The following is a 24,042-nucleotide window of genomic DNA, read 5'->3' on the forward strand; positions in this document are numbered from 1 at the left end:
AGACACTTTTTCTCTGCTTTCTCAGTCTGTTTCCTAGTGCCGTTTTGAAGTTCCTGCAGTTTTCACTGTAAAACACAGTTGGAGCTAGTACTTTCCGATATATATGTATGGAGTGGAATTTGCAACTGAAAAGAATCTTTGTGTTCCCAACAAGCTAGGTGAAGGACGGCTTTCACACACACTTATCTCTCAGAACTGAGCAGGTACAGAGACGTTCGTTCATCTAGCATCAAGGGAATGGGTTGCAGGAGACACTTTTTCTCTGCTTTCTCAGTCTGTATCCTAGTGCCGGTTGGAAGTTCCTGCAGTTTTCACTGTCAAACCGAGTTCGAGCTTGCACCTCCCCATATATATGTATGGAATGGAGTTTGCAACTGAAAAGAAACTTTGTGTTCCCAACAAGCTAGGTGAACGACGGCTTTCAAACTTACTTATCTCTTAGAACTGACCAAGTGGAGAGACATTCGTTCATCTAGCACCGAGGGAACGGGTTGCAGAAGACACTTTTTCTCTGCTTTCTCAGTCTGTTTCCTAGTGCCGGTTTGAAGTTCCTGCTGTTTTCACTGTAAAACCGAGTTGGAGCTAGTACCACCCTATATATATGTATGGAATGGAGTTTGCAACTGAAAAGAAACTTTGTTTTCCCAACAATCTAGGTGAAGGACGGCTTTCACACACACTTATCTCTCAGAACTGGGCAAGTGTCGAGACGTTCGTTCATCTAGCACCAAGGGAGCGGGTGGCAGGAGACACTTTTTCTCTGCTTTCTCAGTCTGTTTCCTAGTGCCGGTTTGAAGTTCCTGCAGTTTTCACTGTAAAACCGAGTTGGAGCTTGTACCTCCCCATATATATATATGGAATGGAGTTTGAAACTGAAAAGAAACTTTGTGTTCCCAACAAGCTAGGTGAAGGACGGCTTTCACTCACACTTATCTCTCAGAACTGAGCAAGTGGAGAGACGTTCGTTCATCTAGCACCAAGGGAACGGGTTGCAGGAGACACTTTTTCTCTGCTTTCTCAGTCTGTTTCCTAGTGCCGGTTTGAAGTTCCTGCAGTATTCACTGTAAAACACAGTTGGAACTAGTACTTTCCGATATATATGTATGGAGTGGAATTTGCAACTGAAAAGAATCTTTGTGTTCCCTACAAGCTAGGTGAAGGACGGCTTTCACACACACTTATCTCTCAGAACTGAGCAGGTACAGAGACGTTCGTTCATCTATCACCAAGGGAAAAGTTTGCAGGGGACACTTTTTTCTGCTTTCTCAGTCTGTTTCCTAGTGCCGGTTTGATGTTCCTGCAGTTTTCACTGTAAAACCGAGTTGGAAATTGTACCTCCCCTTATATATGTATGGAGTGGAGTTTGCAAGTGAAAAGAAACTTTGTGTTCCCAACAAGCTATTTGAAGTACGGCTTTCACACACACTTATCTCTCAGAACTCAGCAAATGGAGAGACGATCGTTCATCTAGCATCAAGGGAACGGGTTGCAGGGACACTTTTTCTCTGCTTTCTCAGTCTGTTTCCTAGTGCCGGTTTGAAGTTCCTGCAGTTTTCACTGTAAAACCGACTTGGAGCTAGTACCTCCCCATATATATGTATGGAATGGAGTTTGCAACTGAAAACAAACTTTGTGTTCCCAACAAGCTAGGTGAATTACGGCTTTCACACACAATTATCTGTGAGAACTGAGCAAGTGGAGAGACGTTCGTTCATCTAGCACCAAGGGAACGGGTTGCAGGGACACATTTTCTCTGCTTTCTCTGTCTGTTTCCTAGTGCCGGTTTGAAGTTCCTGCAGTTTTCACTGTAAAACCGAGTTGGAGCTAGTACCTCCCCATATATAAGTATGGAATGGAGTTTGCAACTGAAAAGAAACTTTGTGTTCCCAACAAGCTAGGTGAAGGACGGCTTTCACACACAAATATCTCTCAGAACTGAGCAAGTGGAGAGACGTTCGTTCATCTAGCACCAAGGGAACAGGTTGCAGGTGACACTTTTTCTCTGCTTTCTCAGTCTGTTTCCTAGTGCCGGGTTGAAGTTCCTGCAGTTTTCACTGTAAAACAGAGTTGGAACTAGTACTTTCCGATATAAATGTATGGAGTGGAATTTGCAACTGAAAAGAAACTTTGTGTTCCCAACAAGCTAGGTGAAGGACGGCTTTCACACAGACATATCTCTCAGAACTGAGCAAGTGGAGAGACGTTCGTTCATCTAGCACCAAGGGAACGGTTTGCAGGAGACACTTTTTCTCTGCTTTCTCAGTCTGTTTCCTAGTGCCGCTTTGAAGTTCCTGCAGTTTTCACTGTAAAACCGAGTTGGAGCTAGTACCTCCCCATATATATGTATGGAGTGGAGTTTGCAACTGAAAAGAAACTTTGTGTTCCCAACAAGCTAGGTGAAGGACGGCTTTCACACACACATATCCCTCAGAACTGAGCAAGTGGAGAGACGTTCGTTCATTTAGCACCAAGGGAACGGGTTGCAGGAGACACTTTTTCTCTGCTTTCTCAGTCTGTTTCCCAGTGCCAGTTTGAAGTTCCTGCAGTTTTCACTGTAAAAAAGAGTTGGAACTACTACTTCCCCTTCTATATGTATGGAGTGGAGTTTGCAACTTAAAAGAAACTTTGTGTTCCCAACAAGCTAGGTGAAGGACGGCTTTCACACACACATGTCTCTCAGAACTGAGCAAGTGGAGAGACGTTCGTTCATCTAGCACCAAGGGAACGGTTTGCAGGAGACACTTTTTCTCTGCTTTCTCAGTCTGTTTCCTAGTGCCGGTTTGAAATTCCTGCAGTTTTCACTGTAAAACCGAGTTGGAACTAGTACCTCCCCGTATATATGTATGGAATGGAGTTTGCAACTGAAAAGAAACTTTGTGTTCCCAACAAGCTAGGTGAAGGACGGCTTTCACACACACATATCTCTCCGACCTGAGCAAGTGGAGAGACGTTCGTTCATCTAGCACCAAGGGAACGGTTTGCAGGAGACACTTTTTCTCTGCTTTCTCAGTCTGTTTCCTAGTGCCGGTTTGAAGTTCCTGCAGTTTTCACTGTAAAACAGAGTTGGAACTAGTACTTTCCGATATATATGTATGGAGTGGAATTTGCAACTGAAAAGAATCTTTGTGTTCCCAACAAGCTAGGTGAAGGACGGCTTTCACACAGACATATCTCTCAGAACTGAGCAAGTGGAGAGACGTTCGTTCATCTAGCACCAAGGGAACGGTTTGCAGGAGACACTTTTTCTCTGCTTTCTCAGTCTGTTTCCTAGTGCCGGTTTGAAGTTCCTGCAGTTTTCACTGTAAAACCGAGTTGGAGCTTGTACCTCCCCATATATATGTATGGAATGGAGTTTGCAACTTAAAAGAATCTGTGTGTTCCCAACAAGCTAGGTGAAGGACGGCTTTCACACACACTTCTTTCTCAGAACTGAGCAAGTGGAGAGACGTTCGTTCACCTAGCACCAAGGGAACGGGTTGCAGGAGACACTTTTTCTCTGCTTTCTCAGTCTGTTTCCTCGTGCCGGTTTGAATTTCCTGCAGTTTTCACTGTAAAACAGAGTTGGAGCTAGTACCTCCCCATATATATGTATGGAATTGAGTTTGCTTCTGAAAAGAAACTTTGTGTTCATAACAAGCTAGGTGAAGGACGGCTTTCACACACACTTATCTCTCAGAACTGAGCAAGTGGAGAGACGTTCGTTCATCTAGCACCAAGGGAACGGGTTGCAGGAGACACATTTTCTCTGCTTTCTCAGTCTGTTTCCTAGTGCCGGTTTGAAGTTCCTGCAGTTTTCACTGTAAAACACAGTTGGAACTAGTACTTTCCGATATATATGTATGGAGTGGAATTTGCAACTGAAAAGAATCTTTGTGTTCCCAACAAGCTAGGTGAAGGACGGCTTTCACACACACTTATCTCTCAGAACTGAGCAGGTACAGAGACGTTCGTTCATCTAGCACCAAGGGAACGGGTTGCAGGAGAAACTGTTTCTCTGCTTTCTCAGTCTGTTTCCAAGTGCCGGTTTGAAGTTCCTGCAGTTTTCACTGTAAAACCGAGTTGGAGCTAGTACCTCCCCATATATATTTAAGGAATGGAGTTTGCAACTGAAAAGAAACTTTGTGTTCCCAACAATCTAGGTGAAGGAAGGCTTTCACACACACTTACCTCTCAGAACTTAGCATGTGTTGAGACGTTCGTTCATCTAGCACCAAGGGAACGGGTTGCAGTAGACACTTTTTCTCTGCTTTCTCAGTCTGTTTCCTAGTGCCTGTTTGAAGTTCCTGCAGTTTTCACTGTAAAACCGAGTTGGAGCTTGTACCTCCCCATATATATGTATGGAATGGAGTTTGCAACTTAAAAGAATCTGTGTGTTCCCAACATGCTAGGTGAAGGACGGCTTTCACACACACTTATTTCTCAGAACTGAGAAATTGGAGAGACGTTCGTTCACCTAGCACCAAGGGAACGTGTTGCAGTAGACACTTTTTCTCTGCTTTCTCAGTCTGTTTCCTCGTGCCGGTTTGAATTTCCTGCAGTTTTCACTGTAAAACAGAGTTGGAGCTAGTACCTCCCCATATATATGTATGGAATAGAGTTTGCTTCTGAAAAGAAACTTTGTGTTCATAACAAGCTAGGTGAAGGACGGCTTTCACACACACTTATCTCTCAGAACTGAGCAAGTGGAGAGACGTTCGTTCATCTAGCACCAAGGGAACGGGTTGCAGGAGATATTTTTCTCTGCTTTCTCAGTCTGTTTCCTAGTGCCGGTTTGAAGTTCCTGCAGTTTTCACTGTAAAACAGAGTTGGAACTAGTACTTTCCGATATATATGTATGGAGTGGAATTTGCAACTGAAAAGAATCTTTGTGTTCCCAACAAGCTAGGTGAAGGACGGCTTTCACACAGACATATCTCTCAGAACTGAGCAAGTGGAGAGACGTTCGTTCATCTAGCACCAATGGAACGGTTTGCAGGAGACACTTTTTCTCTGCTTTCTCAGTCTGTTTCCTAGTGCCGGTTTGAAGTTCCTGCAGTTTTCACTGTAAAACCGAGTTGGAACTAGTACTTTCATATATATATGTATGGAGTGGAGTTTGCAACTGAAAATAAACTTTGTGTTCCCAACAAGCTAGGTGAAGGACGGCTTTCACACACACATATCCCTCAGAACTGAGCAAGTGGAGAGACGTTCGTTCATTTAGCACCAAGGGAACGGTTTGCAGGAGACACTTTTTCTCTGCTTTCTCAGTCTGTTTCCAAGTGCCGGTTTGAAGTTCCTGCAGTTTTCACTGTAAAACCGAGTTGGAGCTAGTACCTCCCCATATATATTTAAGGAATGGAGTTTGCAACTGAAAAGAAACTTTGTGTTCCCAACAAGCTAGGTGAAGGGCGGCTTTCACACACACTTATCTCTCAGAACTGAGCAAGTGGAGAGACTTTCGTTCATCTAGCATCAAGGGAATGGGTTGCAGGAGACACTTTTTCTCTGCTTTCTCAGTCTGTATCCTAGTACCGGTTTGAAGTTCCTGCAGTTTTCACTGTCAAACCGAGTTGGAGCTTGCACCTCCCCATATATATGTATGGAATTGAGTTTGCAACTGAAAAGAAACTTTGTGTTCCCAACAAGCTAGGTGAACGACGGCTTTCAAACACACTTATCTCTTAGAACTGAGCAAGTGGAGAGACATTCGTTCATTTAGCACCAAGGGAACGGGTGGCAGGAGACACTTTTTCTCTGCTTTCTCAGTCTGTTTCCTAGTACCGGTTTGAAGTTCCTGCAGTTTTCACTGTAAAACCGAGTTGGAGCTTGTACCTCCCCATATATATGTATGGAATGGAGTTTGCAACTTAAAAGAATCTGTGTGTTCCCAACAAGCTAGGTGAAGGACGGCTTTCACACACACTTATTTCTCAGAACTTAGCAAGTGGAGAGACGTTCGTTCACCTAGCACCAAGGGAACGGGTTGCAGGAGACACTTTTTCTCTGCTTTCTCAGTCTGTTTCCTAGTGCCGGTTTGAAGTTCCTGCAGTTTTCACTGTAAAACAGAGTTGGAACTAGTACTTTCCGATATATATGTATGGAGTGGAATTTGCAACTGAAAAGAATCTTTGTGTTCCCAACAAGCTAGGTGAAGGACGGCTTTCACACAGACATATCTCTCAGAACTGAGCAAGTGGAGAGACGTTCGTTCATCTAGCACCAATGGAACGGTTTGCAGGAGACACTTTTTCTCTGCTTTCTCAGTCTGTTTCCTAGTGCCGGTTTGAAGTTCCTGCAGTTTTCACTGTAAAACCGAGTTGGAGCTTGTACCTCCCCATATATATGTATGGAATGGAGTTTGCAACTTAAAAGAATCTGTGTGTTCCCAACAAGCTAGGTGAAGGACGGCTTTCACACACACTTATTTCTCAGAACTGAGAAATTGGAGAGACGTTCGTTCACCTAGCACCAAGGGAACGTGTTGCAGTAGACACTTTTTCTCTGCTTTCTCAGTCTGTTTCCTCGTGCCGGTTTGAATTTCCTGCAGTTTTCACTGTAAAACAGAGTTGGAGCTAGTACCTCCCCATATATATGTATGGAATTGAGTTTGCTTCTGAAAAGAAACTTTGTGTTCATAACAAGCTAGGTGAAGGACGGCTTTCACACACACTTATCTCTCAGAACTGAGCAAGTGGAGAGACGTTCGTTCATCTAGCACCAAGGGAACGGGTTGCAGGAGATATTTTTCTCTGCTTTCTCAGTCTGTTTCCTAGTGCCGGTTTGAAGTTCCTGCAGTTTTCACTGTAAAACAGAGTTGGAACTAGTACTTTCCGATATATATGTATGGAGTGGAATTTGCAACTGAAAAGAATCTTTGTGTTCCCAACAAGCTAGGTGAAGGACGGCTTTCACACAGACATATCTCTCAGAACTGAGCAAGTGGAGAGACTTTCGTTCATCTAGCACCAATGGAACGGTTTGCAGGAGACACTTTTTCTCTGCTTTCTCAGTCTGTTTCCTAGTGCCGGTTTGAAGTTCCTGCAGTTTTCACTGTAAAACAGAGTTGGAACTAGTACTTTCATATATATATGTATGGAGTGGAATTTGCAACTGAAAAGAATCTTTGTGTTCCCAACAAGCTAGGTGAAGGGCGGCTTTCACACACACTTATCTCTCAGAACTGAGCAAGTGGAGAGACTTTCGTTCATCTAGCATCAAGGGAATGGGTTGCAGGAGACACTTTTTCTCTGCTTTCTCAGTCTGTATCCTAGTGCCGGTTTGAAGTTCCTGCAGTTTTCACTGTCAAACCGAGTTGGAGCTTGCACATCCCCATATATATGTATGGAATGGAGTTTGCAACTGAAAAGAAACTTTGTGTTCCCAACAAGCTAGGTGAACGACGGCTTTCACACACACTTATCTCTTAGAACTGAGCAAGTGGAGAGACATTCGTTCATCTAGCACCAAGGGAACGGGTGGCAGGAGACACTTTTTCTCTGCTTTCTCAGTCTGTTTCCTAGTGCCGGTTTGAAGTTCCTGCAGTTTTCACTGTAAAACCGAGTTGGAGCTTGTACCTCCCCATATATATGTATGGAATGGAGTTTGCAACTTAAAAGAATCTGTGTGTTCCCAACAAGCTAGGTGAAGGACGGCTTTCACACACACTTATTTCTCAGAACTGAGCAAGTGGTGAGACGTTCGTTCACCTAGCACCAAGGGAACGGGTTGCAGGAGACACTTTTTCTCTGCTTTCTCAGTCTGTTTCCTCGTGCCGGTTTGAATTTCCTGCAGTTTTCACTGTAAAACAGAGTTGGAGCTAGTACCTCCCCATATATATGTATGGAATAGAGTTTGCTTCTGAAAAGAAACTTTGTGTTCATAACAAGCTAGGTGAAGGACGGCTTTCACACACACTTATCTCTCAGAACTGAGCAAGTGGAGAGACTTTCGTTCATCTAGCATCAATGGAATGGGTTGCAGGAGACACATTTTCTCTGCTTTCTCAGTCTGTATCCTAGTACCGGTTTGAAGTTCCTGCAGTTTTCACTGTCAAACCGAGTTGGAGCTTGCACCTCCCCATATATATGTATGGAATTGAGTTTGCAACTGAAAAGAAACTTTGTGTTCCCAACAAGCTAGGTGAACGACGGCTTTCAAACACACTTATCTCTTAGAACTGAGCAAGTGGAGAGACATTCGTTCATTTAGCACCAAGGGAACGGGTGGCAGGAGACACTTTTTCTCTGCTTTCTCAGTCTGTTTCCTCGTGCCGGTTTGAATTTCCTGCAGTTTTCACTGTAAAACAGAGTTGGAGCTAGTACCTCCCCTTATATAAGTATGGAATGGAGTTTGCAACTGAAAAGAAACTTTGTGTTCCCAACAAGCTAGGTGAAGGACGGCTTTCACACACAAATATCTCTCAGAACTGAGCAAGTGGAGAGACGTTCGTTCATCTAGCACCAAGGGAACGGGTTGCAGGAGACACTTTTTCTCTGCTTTCTCAGTCTGTTTCCTAGGGCCGGTTTGAAGTTCCTGCAGTTTTCACTGTAAAACAGAGTTGGAACTAGTACTTTCCGATATATATGTATGGAGTGGAATTTGCAACTGAAAAGAATCTTTGTGTTCCCAACAAGCTAGGTGAAGGACGGCTTTCACACAGACATATCTCTCAGAACTGAGCAAGTGGAGAGACGTTCGTTCATCTAGCACCAAGGGAACGGTTTGCAGCAGACACTTTTTCTCTGCTTTCTCAGTCTGTTTCCTAGTGCCGGTTTGAAGTTCCTGCAGTTTTCACTGTAAAACCGAGTTGGAGCTTGTACCTCCCCATATATATGTATGGAATGGAGTTTGCAACTTAAAAGAATCTGTGTGTTCCCAACAAGCTAGGTGAAGGACGGCTTTCACACACACTTATTTCTCAGAACTGAGCAAGTGGAGAGACGTTCGTTCACCTAGCACCAAGGGAACGGGTTGCAGGAGACACTTTTTCTCTGCTTTCTCAGTCTGTTTCCTCGTGCCGGTTTGAATTTCCTGCAGTTTTCACTGTAAAACAGAGTTGGAGCTAGTACCTCCCCATATATATGTATGGAATTGAGTTTGCTTCTGAAAAGAAACTTTGTGTTCATAACAAGCTAGGTGAAGGACGGCTTTCACACACACTTATCTCTCAGAACTGAGCAAGTGGAGAGACGTTCGTTCATCTAGCACCAAGGGAACGGGTTGCAGGAGACACATTTTCTCTGCTTTCTCAGTCTGTTTCCTAGTGCCGGTTTGAAGTTCCTGCAGTTTTCACTGTAAAACACAGTTGGAACTAGTACTTTCCGATATATATGTATGGAGTGGAATTTGCAACTGAAAAGAATCTTTGTGTTCCCAACAAGCTAGGTGAAGGACGGCTTTCACACACACTTAACTCTCAGAACTGAGCAGGTACAGAGACGTTCGTTCATCTAGCACCAAGGGAACGGGTTGCAGGAGAAACTGTTTCTCTGCTTTCTCAGTCTGTTTCCAAGTGCCGGTTGGAAGTTCCTGCAGTTTTCACTGTAAAACCGAGTTGGAGCTAGTACCTCCCCATATATATGTATGGAATTGAGTTTGCTTCTGAAAAGAAACTTTGTGTTCATAACAAGCTAGGTGAAGGACGGCTTTCACACACACTTATCTCTCAGAACTGAGCAAGTGGAGAGACGTTCGTTCATGTAGCACCAAGGGAACGGGATGCAGGAGACACATTTTCTCTGCTTTCTCAGTCTGTTTCCTAGTGCCGGTTTGAAGTTCCTGCAGTTTTCACTGTAAAACACAGTTGGAACTAGTACTTTCCGATATATATGTATGGAGTGGAATTTGCAACTGAAAAGAATCTTTGTGTTCCCAACCAGCTAGGTGAAGGACGGCTTTCACACACACTTATCTCTCAGAACTGAGCAGGTACAGAGACGTTCGTTCATCTAGCACCAAGGGAACGGGTTGCAGGAGAAACTGTTTCTCTGCTTTCTCAGTCTGTTTCCAAGTGCCGGTTTGAAGTTCCTGCAGTTTTCACTGTAAAACCGAGTTGGAGCTAGTACCTCCCCATATATATTTAAGGAATGGAGTTTGCAACTGAAAAGAAACTTTGTGTTCCCAACAATCTAGGTGAAGGACGGCTTTCACACACACTTATCTCTCAGAACTTAGCATGTGTCGAGACGTTCGTTCATCTAGCACCAAGAGAACGGGTGGCAGGAGACACTTTTTCTCTGCTTTCTCAGTCTGTTTCCTAGTGCCGGTTTGAAGTTCCTGCAGTTTTCACTGTAAAACCGAGTTGGAGCTTGTACCTCCCCATATATATGTATGGAATGGAGTTTGCAACTTAAAAGAATCTGTGTGTTCCCAACAAGCTAGGTGAAGGACGGCTTTCACACACACTTATTTCTCAGAACTGAGAAATTGGAGAGACGTTCGTTCACCTAGCACCAAGGGAACGTGTTGCAGTAGACACTTTTTCTCTGCTTTCTCAGTCTGTTTCCTCGTGCCGGTTTGAATTTCCTGCAGTTTTCACTGTAAAACAGAGTTGGAGCTAGTACCTCCCCATATATATGTATGGAATTGAGTTTGCTTCTGAAAAGAAACTTTGTGTTCATAACAAGCTAGGTGAAGGACGGCTTTCACACACACTTATCTCTCAGAACTGAGCAAGTGGAGAGACGTTCGTTCATCTAGCACCAAGGGAACGGGTTGCAGGAGATATTTTTCTCTGCTTTCTCAGTCTGTTTCCTAGTGCCGGTTTGAAGTTCCTGCAGTTTTCACTGTAAAACAGAGTTGGAACTAGTACTTTCCGATATATATGTATGCAGTGGAATTTGCAACTGAAAAGAATCTTTGTGTTCCCAACAAGCTAGGTGAAGGACGGCTTTCACACAGACATATCTCTCAGAACTGAGCAAGTGGAGAGACGTTCGTTCATCTAGCACCAATGGAACGGTTTGCAGGAGACACTTTTTCTCTGCTTTCTCAGTCTGTTTCCTAGTGCCGGTTTGAAGTTCCTGCAGTTTTCACTGTAAAACAGAGTTGGAACTAGTACTTTCATATATATATGTATGGAGTGGAATTTGCAACTGAAAAGAATCTTTGTGTTCCCAACAAGCTAGGTGAAGGGCGGCTTTCACACACACTTATCTCTCAGAACTGAGCAAGTGGAGAGACTTTCGTTCATCTAGCATCAAGGGAATGGGTTGCAGGAGACACTTTTTCTCTGCTTTCTCAGTCTGTATCCTAGTGCCGGTTTGAAGTTCCTGCAGTTTTCACTGTCAAACCGAGTTGGAGCTTGCACATCCCCATATATATGTATGGAATGGAGTTTGCAACTGAAAAGAAACTTTGTGTTCCCAACAAGCTAGGTGAACGACGGCTTTCACACACACTTATCTCTTAGAACTGAGCAAGTGGAGAGACATTCGTTCATCTAGCACCAAGGGAACGGGTGGCAGGAGACACTTTTTCTCTGCTTTCTCAGTCTGTTTCCTAGTGCCGGTTTGAAGTTCCTGCAGTTTTCACTGTAAAACCGAGTTGGAGCTTGTACCTCCCCATATATATGTATGGAATGGAGTTTGCAACTTAAAAGAATCTGTGTGTTCCCAACAAGCTAGGTGAAGGACGGCTTTCACACACACTTATTTCTCAGAACTGAGCAAGTGGTGAGACGTTCGTTCACCTAGCACCAAGGGAACGGGTTGCAGGAGACACTTTTTCTCTGCTTTCTCAGTCTGTTTCCTCGTGCCGGTTTGAATTTCCTGCAGTTTTCACTGTAAAACAGAGTTGGAGCTAGTACCTCCCCATATATATGTATGGAATAGAGTTTGCTTCTGAAAAGAAACTTTGTGTTCATAACAAGCTAGGTGAAGGACGGCTTTCACACACACTTATCTCTCAGAACTGAGCAAGTGGAGAGACGTTCGTTCATCTAGCACCAAGGGAACGGGTTGCAGGAGACACTTTTTCTCTGCTTTCTCAGTCTCTTTCCAAGTGCCGGTTTGAAGTTCCTGCAGTTTTCACTGTAAAACCGAGTTGGAGCTTGTACCTCCCCATATATATTTAAGGAATGGAGTTTGCAACTGAAAAGAAACTTTGTGTTCCCAACAAGCTAGGTGAAGGGCGGCTTTCACACACACTTATCTCTCAGAACTGAGCAAGTGGAGAGACTTTCGTTCATCTAGCATCAAGGGAATGGGTTGCAGGAGACACTTTTTCTCTGCTTTCTCAGTCTGTATCCTAGTACCGGTTTGAAGTTCCTGCAGTTTTCACTGTCAAACCGAGTTGGAGCTTGCACCTCCCCATATATATGTATGGAATTGAGTTTGCAACTGAAAAGAAACTTTGTGTTCCCAACAAGCTAGGTGAACGACGGCTTTCAAACACACTTATCTCTTAGAAGTGAGCAAGTGGAGAGACATTCGTTCATTTAGCACCAAGGGAACGGGTGGCAGGAGACACTTTTTCTCTGCTTTCTCAGTCTGTTTCCTCGTGCCGGTTTGAATTTCCTGCAGTTTTCACTGTAAAACAGAGTTGGAGCTAGTACTTTCCGATATATATGTATGGAGTGGAATTTGCAACTGAAAAGAATCTTTGTGTTCCCAACAAGCTAGGTGAAGGACGGCTTTCACACACACTTAACTCTCAGAACTGAGCAGGTACAGAGACGTTCGTTCATCTAGCACCAAGGGAACGGGTTGCAGGAGAAACTGTTTCTCTGCTTTCTCAGTCTGTTTCCAAGTGCCGGTTGGAAGTTCCTGCAGTTTTCACTGTAAAACCGAGTTGGAGCTAGTACCTCCCCATATATATGTATGGAATTGAGTTTGCTTCTGAAAAGAAACTTTGTGTTCATAACAAGCTAGGTGAAGGACGGCTTTCACACACACTTATCTCTCAGAACTGAGCAAGTGGAGAGACGTTCGTTCATGTAGCACCAAGGGAACGGGATGCAGGAGACACATTTTCTCTGCTTTCTCAGTCTGTTTCCTAGTGCCGGTTTGAAGTTCCTGCAGTTTTCACTGTAAAACACAGTTGGAACTAGTACTTTCCGATATATATGTATGGAGTGGAATTTGCAACTGAAAAGAATCTTTGTGTTCCCAACCAGCTAGGTGAAGGACGGCTTTCACACACACTTATCTCTCAGAACTGAGCAGGTACAGAGACGTTCGTTCATCTAGCACCAAGGGAACGGGTTGCAGGAGAAACTGTTTCTCTGCTTTCTCAGTCTGTTTCCAAGTGCCGGTTTGAAGTTCCTGCAGTTTTCACTGTAAAACCGAGTTGGAGCTAGTACCTCCCCATATATATTTAAGGAATGGAGTTTGCAACTGAAAAGAAACTTTGTGTTCCCAACAATCTAGGTGAAGGACGGCTTTCACACACACTTATCTCTCAGAACTTAGCATGTGTCGAGACGTTCGTTCATCTAGCACCAAGAGAACGGGTGGCAGGAGACACTTTTTCTCTGCTTTCTCAGTCTGTTTCCTAGTGCCGGTTTGAAGTTCCTGCAGTTTTCACTGTAAAACCGAGTTGGAGCTTGTACCTCCCCATATATATGTATGGAATGGAGTTTGCAACTTAAAAGAATCTGTGTGTTCCCAACAAGCTAGGTGAAGGACGGCTTTCACACACACTTATTTCTCAGAACTGAGAAATTGGAGAGACGTTCGTTCACCTAGCACCAAGGGAACGTGTTGCAGTAGACACTTTTTCTCTGCTTTCTCAGTCTGTTTCCTCGTGCCGGTTTGAATTTCCTGCAGTTTTCACTGTAAAACAGAGTTGGAGCTAGTACCTCCCCATATATATGTATGGAATTGAGTTTGCTTCTGAAAAGAAACTTTGTGTTCATAACAAGCTAGGTGAAGGACGGCTTTCACACACACTTATCTCTCAGAACTGAGCAAGTGGAGAGACGTTCGTTCATCTAGCACCAAGGGAACGGGTTGCAGGAGATATTTTTCTCTGCTTTCTCAGTCTGTTTCCTAGTGCCGGTTTGAAGTTCCTGCAGTTTTCACTGTAAAACAGAGTTGGAACTAGTACTTTCCGATATATATGTATGCAGTGGAATTTGCAACTGAAAAGAATCTTTGTGTTCCCAACAAGCTAGGTGAAGGACGGCTTTCACACAGACATATCTCTCAGAACTGAGCAAGTGGAGAGACGTTCGTTCATCTAGCACCAATGGAACGGTTTGCAGGAGACACTTTTTCTCTGCTTTCTCAGTCTGTTTCCTAGTGCCGGTTTGAAGTTCCTGCAGTTTTCACTGTAAAACAGAGTTGGAACTAGTACTTTCATATATATATGTATGGAGTGGAATTTGCAACTGAAAAGAATCTTTGTGTTCCCAACAAGCTAGGTGAAGGGCGGCTTTCACACACACTTATCTCTCAGAACTGAGCAAGTGGAGAGACTTTCGTTCATCTAGCATCAAGGGAATGGGTTGCAGGAGACACTTTTTCTCTGCTTTCTCAGTCTGTATCCTAGTGCCGGTTTGAAGTTCCTGCAGTTTTCACTGTCAAACCGAGTTGGAGCTTGCACATCCCCATATATATGTATGGAATGGAGTTTGCAACTGAAAAGAAACTTTGTGTTCCCAACAAGCTAGGTGAACGACGGCTTTCACACACACTTATCTCTTAGAACTGAGCAAGTGGAGAGACATTCGTTCATCTAGCACCAAGGGAACGGGTGGCAGGAGACACTTTTTCTCTGCTTTCTCAGTCTGTTTCCTAGTGCCGGTTTGAAGTTCCTGCAGTTTTCACTGTAAAACCGAGTTGGAGCTTGTACCTCCCCATATATATGTATGGAATGGAGTTTGCAACTTAAAAGAATCTGTGTGTTCCCAACAAGCTAGGTGAAGGACGGCTTTCACACACACTTATTTCTCAGAACTGAGCAAGTGGTGAGACGTTCGTTCACCTAGCACCAAGGGAACGGGTTGCAGGAGACACTTTTTCTCTGCTTTCTCAGTCTGTTTCCTCGTGCCGGTTTGAATTTCCTGCAGTTTTCACTGTAAAACAGAGTTGGAGCTAGTACCTCCCCATATATATGTATGGAATAGAGTTTGCTTCTGAAAAGAAACTTTGTGTTCATAACAAGCTAGGTGAAGGACGGCTTTCACACACACTTATCTCTCAGAACTGAGCAAGTGGAGAGACGTTCGTTCATCTAGCACCAAGGGAACGGGTTGCAGGAGACACTTTTTCTCTGCTTTCTCAGTCTCTTTCCAAGTGCCGGTTTGAAGTTCCTGCAGTTTTCACTGTAAAACCGAGTTGGAGCTTGTACCTCCCCATATATATTTAAGGAATGGAGTTTGCAACTGAAAAGAAACTTTGTGTTCCCAACAAGCTAGGTGAAGGGCGGCTTTCACACACACTTATCTCTCAGAACTGAGCAAGTGGAGAGACTTTCGTTCATCTAGCATCAAGGGAATGGGTTGCAGGAGACACTTTTTCTCTGCTTTCTCAGTCTGTATCCTAGTACCGGTTTGAAGTTCCTGCAGTTTTCACTGTCAAACCGAGTTGGAGCTTGCACCTCCCCATATATATGTATGGAATTGAGTTTGCAACTGAAAAGAAACTTTGTGTTCCCAACAAGCTAGGTGAACGACGGCTTTCAAACACACTTATCTCTTAGAAGTGAGCAAGTGGAGAGACATTCGTTCATTTAGCACCAAGGGAACGGGTGGCAGGAGACACTTTTTCTCTGCTTTCTCAGTCTGTTTCCTCGTGCCGGTTTGAATTTCCTGCAGTTTTCACTGTAAAACAGAGTTGGAGCTAGTACCTCCCCTTATATAAGTATGGAATGGAGTTTGCAACTGAAAAGAAACTTTGTGTTCCCAACAAGCTAGGTGAAGGACGGCTTTCACACACAAATATCTCTCAGAACTGAGCAAGTGGAGAGACGTTCGTTCATCTAGCACCAAGGGAACGGGTTGCAGGAGACACTTTTTCTCTGCTTTCTCAGTCTGTTTCCTAGTGCCGGTTTGAAGTTCCTGCAGTTTTCACTGTAAAACAGAGTTGGAACTAGTACTTTCCGATATATATGTATGGAGTGGAATTTGCAACTGAAAAGAATCTTTGTGTTCCCAACAAGCTAGGTGAAGGACGGCTTTCACACAGACATATCTCTCAGAACTGAGCAAGTGGAGAGACGTTCGTTCATCTAGCACCAAGGGAACGGTTTGCAGGAGACACTTTTTCTCTGCTTTCTCAGTCTGTTTCCTAGTGCCGGTTTGAAGTTCCTGCAGTTTTCACTGTAAAACCGAGTTGGAGCTTGTACCTCCCCATATATATGTATGGAATGGAGTTTGCAACTTAAAAGAATCTGTGTGTTCCCAACAAGCTAGGTGAAGGACGGCTTTCACACACACTTATTTCTCAGAACTGAGCAAGTGGAGAGACGTTCGTTCACCTAGCACCAAGGGAACGGGTTGCAGGAGACACTTTTTCTCTGCTTTCTCAGTCTGTTTCCTCGTGCCGGTTTGAATTTCCTGCAGTTTTCACTGTAAAACAGAGTTGGAGCTAGTACCTCCCCATATATATGTATGGAATTGAGTTTGCTTCTGAAAAGAAACTTTGTGTTCATAACAAGCTAGGTGAAGGACGGCTTTCACACACACTTATCTCTCAGAACTGAGCAAGTGGAGAGACGTTCGTTCATCTAGCACCAAGGGAACGGGTTGCAGGAGACACATTTTCTCTGCTTTCTCAGTCTGTTTCCTAGTGCCGGTTTGAAGTTCCTGCAGTTTTCACTGTAAAACACAGTTGGAACTAGTACTTTCCGATATATATGTATGGAGTGGAATTTGCAACTGAAAAGAATCTTTGTGTTCCCAACAAGCTAGGTGAAGGACGGCTTTCACACACACTTATCTCTCAGAACTGAGCAGGTACAGAGACGTTCGTTCATCTAGCACCAAGGGAACGGGTTGCAGGAGAAACTGTTTCTCTGCTTTCTCAGTCTGTTTCCAAGTGCCGGTTTGAAGTTCCTGCAGTTTTCACTGTAAAACCGAGTTGGAGCTAGTACCTCCCCATATATATTTAAGGAATGGAGTTTGCAACTGAAAAGAAACTTTGTGTTCCCAACAATCTAGGTGAAGGACGGCTTTCACACACACTTATCTCTCAGAACTTAGCATGTGTCGAGACGTTCGTTCATCTAGCACCAAGGGAACGGGTGGCAGGAGACACTTTTTCTCTGCTTTCTCAGTCTGTTTCCTAGTGCCTGTTTGAAGTTCCTGCAGTTTTCACTGTAAAACCGAGTTGGAGCTTGTACCTCCCCATATATATGTATGGAATGGAGTTTGCAACTTAAAAGAATCTGTGTGTTCCCAACATGCTAGGTGAAGGACGGCTTTCACACACACTTATTTCTCAGACCTGAGAAATTGGAGAGACGTTCGTTCACCTAGCACCAAGGGAACGGGTTGCAGGAGACACTTTTTCTCTGCTTTCTCAGTCTGTTTCCTCGTGCCGGTTTGAATTTCCTGCCGTTTTCACTGTAAAACAGAGTTGGAGCTAGTACCTCCCCATATATATGTATGGAATAGAGTTTGCTTCTGAAAAGAAACTTTGTGTTCATAACAAGCTAGGTGAAGGACGGCTTTCACACACACTTATCTCTCAGAACTGAGCAAGTGGAGAGACGTTCGTTCATCTAGCACCAAGGGAACGGGTTGCAGGAGACACTTTTTCTCTGCTTTCTCAGTCTCTTTCCAAGTGCCGGTTTGAAGTTCCTGCAGTTTTCACTGTAAAACCGAGTTGGAGCTTGTACCTCCCCATATATATTTAAGGAATGGAGTTTGCAACTGAAAAGAAACTTTGTGTTCCCAACAAGCTAGGTGAAGGGCGGCTTTCACACACACTTATCTCTCAGAACTGAGCAAGTGGAGAGACTTTCGTTCATCTAGCATCAAGGGAATGGGTTGCAGGAGACACTTTTTCTCTGCTTTCTCAGTCTGTATCCTAGTACCGGTTTGAAGTTCCTGCAGTTTTCACTGTCAAACCGAGTTGGAGCTTGCACCTCCCCATATATATGTATGGAATTGAGTTTGCAACTGAAAAGAAACTTTGTGTTCCCAACAAGCTAGGTGAACGACGGCTTTCAAACACACTTATCTCTTAGAAGTGAGCAAGTGGAGAGACATTCGTTCATTTAGCACCAAGGGAACGGGTGGCAGGAGACACTTTTTCTCTGCTTTCTCAGTCTGTTTCCTCGTGCCGGTTTGAATTTCCTGCAGTTTTCACTGTAAAACAGAGTTGGAGCTAGTACCTCCCCTTATATAAGTATGGAATGGAGTTTGCAACTGAAAAGAAACTTTGTGTTCCCAACAAGCTAGGTGAAGGACGGCTTTCACACACAAATATCTCTCAGAACTGAGCAAGTGGAGAGACGTTCGTTCATCTAGCACCAAGGGAACGGGTTGCAGGAGACACTTTTTCTCTGCTTTCTCAGTCTGTTTCCTAGTGCCGGTTTGAAGTTCCTGCAGTTTTCACTGTAAAACAGAGTTGGAACTAGTACTTTCCGATATATATGTATGGAGTGGAATTTGCAACTGAAAAGAATCTTTGTGTTCCCAACAAGCTAGGTGAAGGACGGCTTTCACACAGACATATCTCTCAGAACTGAGCAAGTGGAGAGACGTTCGTTCATCTAGCACCAAGGGAACGGTTTGCAGGAGACACTTTTTCTCTGCTTTCTCAGTCTGTTTCCTAGTGCCGGTTTGAAGTTCCTGCAGTTTTCACTGTAAAACCGAGTTGGAGCTTGTACCTCCCCATATATATTTATGGAATGGAGTTTGCAACTTAAAAGAATCTGTGTGTTCCCAACAAGCTAGGTGAAGGACGGCTTTCACACACACTTATTTCTCAGAACTGAGCAAGTGGAGAGACGTTCGTTCATCTAGCACCAAGGGAACGGGTTGCAGGAGACACTTTTTCTCTGCTTTCTCAGTCTGTTTCCTCGTGCCGGTTTGAATTTCCTGCAGTTTTCACTGTAAAACAGAGTTGGAGCTAGTACCTCCCCATATATATGTATGGAATTGAGTTTGCTTCTGAAAAGAAACTTTGTGTTCATAACAAGCTAGGTGAAGGACGGCTTTCACACACACTTATCTCTCAGAACTGAGCAAGTGGAGAGACGTTCGTTCATCTAGCACCAAGGGAACGGGTTGCAGGAGACACATTTTCTCTGCTTTCTCAGTCTGTTTCCTAGTGCCGGTTTGAAGTTCCTGCAGTTTTCACTGTAAAACACAGTTGGAACTAGTACTTTCCGATATATATGTATGGAGTGGAATTTGCAACTGAAAAGAATCTTTGTGTTCCCAACAAGCTAGGTGAAGGACGGCTTTCACACACACTTGTCTCTCAGAACTGAGCAGGTACAGAGACGTTCGTTCATCTAGCACCAAGGGAACGGGTTGCAGGAGAAACTGTTTCTCTGCTTTCTCAGTCTGTTTCCAAGTGCCGGTTTGAAGTTCCTGCAGTTTTCACTGTAAAACCGAGTTGGAGCTAGTACCTCCCCATATATATTTAAGGAATGGAGTTTGCAACTGAAAAGAAACTTTGTGTTCCCAACAATCTAGGTGAAGGACGGCTTTCACACACACTTATCTCTCAGAACTTAGCATGTGTCGAGACGTTCGTTCATCTAGCACCAAGGGAACGGGTGGCAGGAGACACTTTTTCTCTGCTTTCTCAGTCTGTTTCCTAGTGCCTTTTTGAAGTTCCTGCAGTTTTCACTGTAAAACCGAGTTGGAGCTTGTACCTCCCCATATATATGTATGGAATGGAGTTTGCAACTTAAAAGAATCTGTGTGTTCCCAACATGCTAGGTGAAGGACGGCTTTCACACACACTTATTTCTCAGAACTGAGAAATTGGAGAGACGTTCGTTCACCTAGCACCAAGGGAACGGGTTGCAGGAGACACTTTTTCTCTGCTTTCTCAGTCTGTTTCCTCGTGCCGGTTTGAATTTCCTGCAGTTTTCACTGTAAAACAGAGTTGGAGCTAGTACCTCCCCATATATATGTATGGAATAGAGTTTGCTTCTGAAAAGAAACTTTGTGTTCATAACAAGCTAGGTGAAGGACGGCTTTCACACACACTTATCTCTCAGAACTGAGCAAGTGGAGAGACGTTCGTTCATCTAGCACCAAGGGAACGGGTTGCAGGAGACACTTTTTCTCTGCTTTCTCAGTCTCTTTCCAAGTGCCGGTTTGAAGTTCCTGCAGTTTTCACTGTAAAACCGAGTTGGAGCTTGTACCTCCCCATATATATTTAAGGAATGGAGTTTGCAACTGAAAAGAAACTTTGTGTTCCCAACAAGCTAGGTGAAGGGCGGCTTTCACACACACTTATCTCTCAGAACTGAGCAAGTGGAGAGACTTTCGTTCATCTAGCATCAAGGGAATGGGTTGCAGGAGACACTTTTTCTCTGCTTTCTCAGTCTGTATCCTAGTACCGGTTTGAAGTTCCTGCAGTTTTCACTGTCAAACCGAGTTGGAGCTTGCACCTCCCCATATATATGTATGGAATTGAGTTTGCAACTGAAAAGAAACTTTGTGTTCCCAACAAGCTAGGTGAACGACGGCTTTCAAACACACTTATCTCTTAGAAGTGAGCAAGTGGAGAGACATTCGTTCATTTAGCACCAAGGGAACGGGTGGCAGGAGACACTTTTTCTCTGCTTTCTCAGTCTGTTTCCTCGTGCCGGTTTGAATTTCCTGCAGTTTTCACTGTAAAACAGAGTTGGAGCTAGTACCTCCCCTTATATAAGTATGGAATGGAGTTTGCAACTGAAAAGAAACTTTGTGTTCCCAACAAGCTAGGTGAAGGACGGCTTTCACACACAAATATCTCTCAGAACTGAGCAAGTGGAGAGACGTTCGTTCATCTAGCACCAAGGGAACGGGTTGCAGGAGACACTTTTTCTCTGCTTTCTCAGTCTGTTTCCTAGTGCCGGTTTGAAGTTCCTGCAGTTTTCACTGTAAAACAGAGTTGGAACTAGTACTTTCCGATATATATGTATGGAGTGGAATTTGCAACTGAAAAGAATCTTTGTGTTCCCAACAAGCTAGGTGAAGGACGGCTTTCACACAGACATATCTCTCAGAACTGAGCAAGTGGAGAGACGTTCGTTCATCTAGCACCAAGGGAACGGTTTGCAGGAGACACTTTTTCTCTGCTTTCTCAGTCTGTTTCCTAGTGCCGGTTTGAAGTTCCTGCAGTTTTCACTGTAAAACCGAGTTGGAGCTTGTACCTCCCCATATATATGTATGGAATGGAGTTTGCAACTTAAAAGAATCTGTGTGTTCCCAACAAGCTAGGTGAAGGACGGCTTTCACACACACTTATTTCTCAGAACTGAGCAAGTGGAGAGACGTTCGTTCACCTAGCACCAAGGGAACGGGTTGCAGGAGACACTTTTTCTCTGCTTTCTCAGTCTGTTTCCTCGTGACGGTTTGAATTTCCTGCAGTTTTCACTGTAAAACAGAGTTGGAGCTAGTACCTCCCCATATATATGTATGGAATTGGGTTTGCTTCTGAAAAGAAACTTTGTGTTCATAACAAGCTAGGTGAAGGACGGCTTTCACACACACTTATCTCTCAGAACTGAGCAAGTGGAGAGACGTTCGTTCATCTAGCACCAAGGGAACGGGTTGCAGGAGACACATTTTCTCTACTTTCTCAGTCTGTTTCCTAGTGCCGGTTTGAAGTTCCTGCAGTTTTCACTGTAAAACACAGTTGGAACTAGTACTTTCCGATATATATGTATGGAGTGGAATTTGCAACTGAAAAGAATCTTTGTGTTCCCAACAAGCTAGGTGAAGGACGGCTTTCACACACACTTATCTCTCAGAACTGAGCAGGTACAGAGACGTTCGTTCATCTAGCACCAAGGGAACGGGTTGCAGGAGAAACTGTTTCTCTGCTTTCTCAGTCTGTTTCCAAGTGCCGGTTTGAAGTTCCTGCAGTTTTCACTGTAAAACCGAGTTGGAGCTAGTACCTCCCCATATATATTTAAGGAATGGAGTTTGCAACTGAAAAGAAACTTTGTGTTCCCAACAATCTAGGTGAAGGACGGCTTTCACACACACTTATCTCTCAGAACTTAGCATGTGTCGAGACGTTCGTTCATCTAGCACCAAGGGAACGGGTGGCAGGAGACACTTTTTCTCTGCTTTCTCAGTCTGTTTCCTAGTGCCTGTTTGAAGTTCCTGCAGTTTTCACTGTAAAACCGAGTTGGAGCTTGTACCTCCCCATATATATGTATGGAATGGAGTTTGCAACTTAAAAGAATCTGTGTGTTCCCAACATGCTAGGTGAAGGACGGCTTTCACACACACTTATTTCTCAGAACTGAGAAATTGGAGAGACGTTCGTTCACCTAGCACCAAGGGAACGTGTTGCAGTAAACAATTTTTCTCTGCTTTCTCAGTCTGTTTCCTCGTGCCGGTTTGAATTTCCTGCAGTTTTCACTGTAAAACAGAGTTGGAGCTAGTACCTCCCCATATATATGTATGGAATTGAGTTTGCTTCTGAAAAGAAACTTTGTGTTCATAACAAGCTAGGTGAAGGACGGCTTTCACACACACTTATCTCTCAGAACTGAGCAAGTGGAGAGACGTTCGTTCATCTAGCACCAAGGGAACGGGTTGCAGGAGATATTTTTCTCTGCTTTCTCAGTCTGTTTCCTAGTGCCGGTTTGAAGTTCCTGCAGTTTTCACTGTAAAACAGAGTTGGAACTAGTACTTTCCGATATATATGTATGGAGTGGAATTTGCAACTGAAAAGAATCTTTGTGTTCCCAACAAGCTAGGTGAAGGACGGCTTTCACACAGACATATCTCTCAGAACTGAGCAAGTGGAGAGACGTTCGTTCATCTAGCACCAATGGAACGGTTTGCAGGAGACACTTTTTCTCTGCTTTCTCAGTCTGTTTCCTAGTGCCGGTTTGAAGTTCCTGCAGTTTTCACTGTAAAACCGAGTTGGAACTAGTACTTTCATATATATATGTATGGAGTGGAGTTTGCAACTGAAAATAAACTTTGTGTTCCCAACAAGCTAGGTGAAGGACGGCTTTCACACACACATATCCCTCAGAACTGAGCAAGTGGAGAGACGTTCGTTCATTTAGCACCAAGGGAACGGTTTGCAGGAGACACTTTTTCTCTGCTTTCTCAGTCTGTTTCCAAGTGCCGGTTTGAAGTTCCTGCAGTTTTCACTGTAAGACCGAGTTGGAGCTAGTACCTCCCCATATATATTTAAGGAATGGAGTTTGCAACTGAAAAGAAACTTTGTGTTCCCAACAAGCTAGGTGAAGGGCGGCTTTCACACACACTTATCTCTCAGAACTGAGCAAGTGGAGAGACTTTCGTTCATCTAGCATCAAGGGAATGGGTTGCAGGAGACACTTTTCTCTGCTTTCTCAGTCTGTATCCTAGTACCGGTTTGAAGTTCCTGCAGTTTTCACTGTCAAACCGAGTTGGAGCTTGCACCTCCCCATATATATGTATGGAATTGAGTTTGCAACTGAAAAGAAACTTTGTGTTCCCAACAAGCTAGGTGAAGGGCGGCTTTCACACACACTTATCTCTCAGAACTGAGCAAGTGGAGAGACATTCGTTCATTTAGCACCAAGGGAACGGGTGGCAGGAGACACTTTTTCTCTGCTTTCTCAGTCTGTTTCCTAGTGCCGGTTTGAAGTTCCTGCAGTTTTCACTGTAAAACCGAGTTGGAGCTTGTACCTCCCCATATATATGTATGGAATGGAGTTTGCAACTTAAAAGAATCTGTGTGTTCCCAACAAGCTAGGTGAAGGACGGCTTTCACACACACTTATTTCTCAGAACTGAGCAAGTGGAGAGACGTTCGTTCACCTAGCACCAAGGGAACGGGTTGCAGGAGACACTTTTTCTCTGCTTTCTCAGTCTGTTTCCTCGTGCCGGTTTGAATTTCCTGCAGTTTTCACTGTAAAACCGAGTTGGAGCTAGTACCTCCCCATATATATGTATGGAATTGAGTTTGCTTCTGAAAAGAAACTTTGTGTTCA

This window comes from Camelus bactrianus, chromosome 3, assembly GCF_048773025.1.
Source record: "Camelus bactrianus isolate YW-2024 breed Bactrian camel chromosome 3, ASM4877302v1, whole genome shotgun sequence".
Lineage (NCBI taxonomy): Eukaryota > Metazoa > Chordata > Mammalia > Artiodactyla > Camelidae > Camelus > Camelus bactrianus.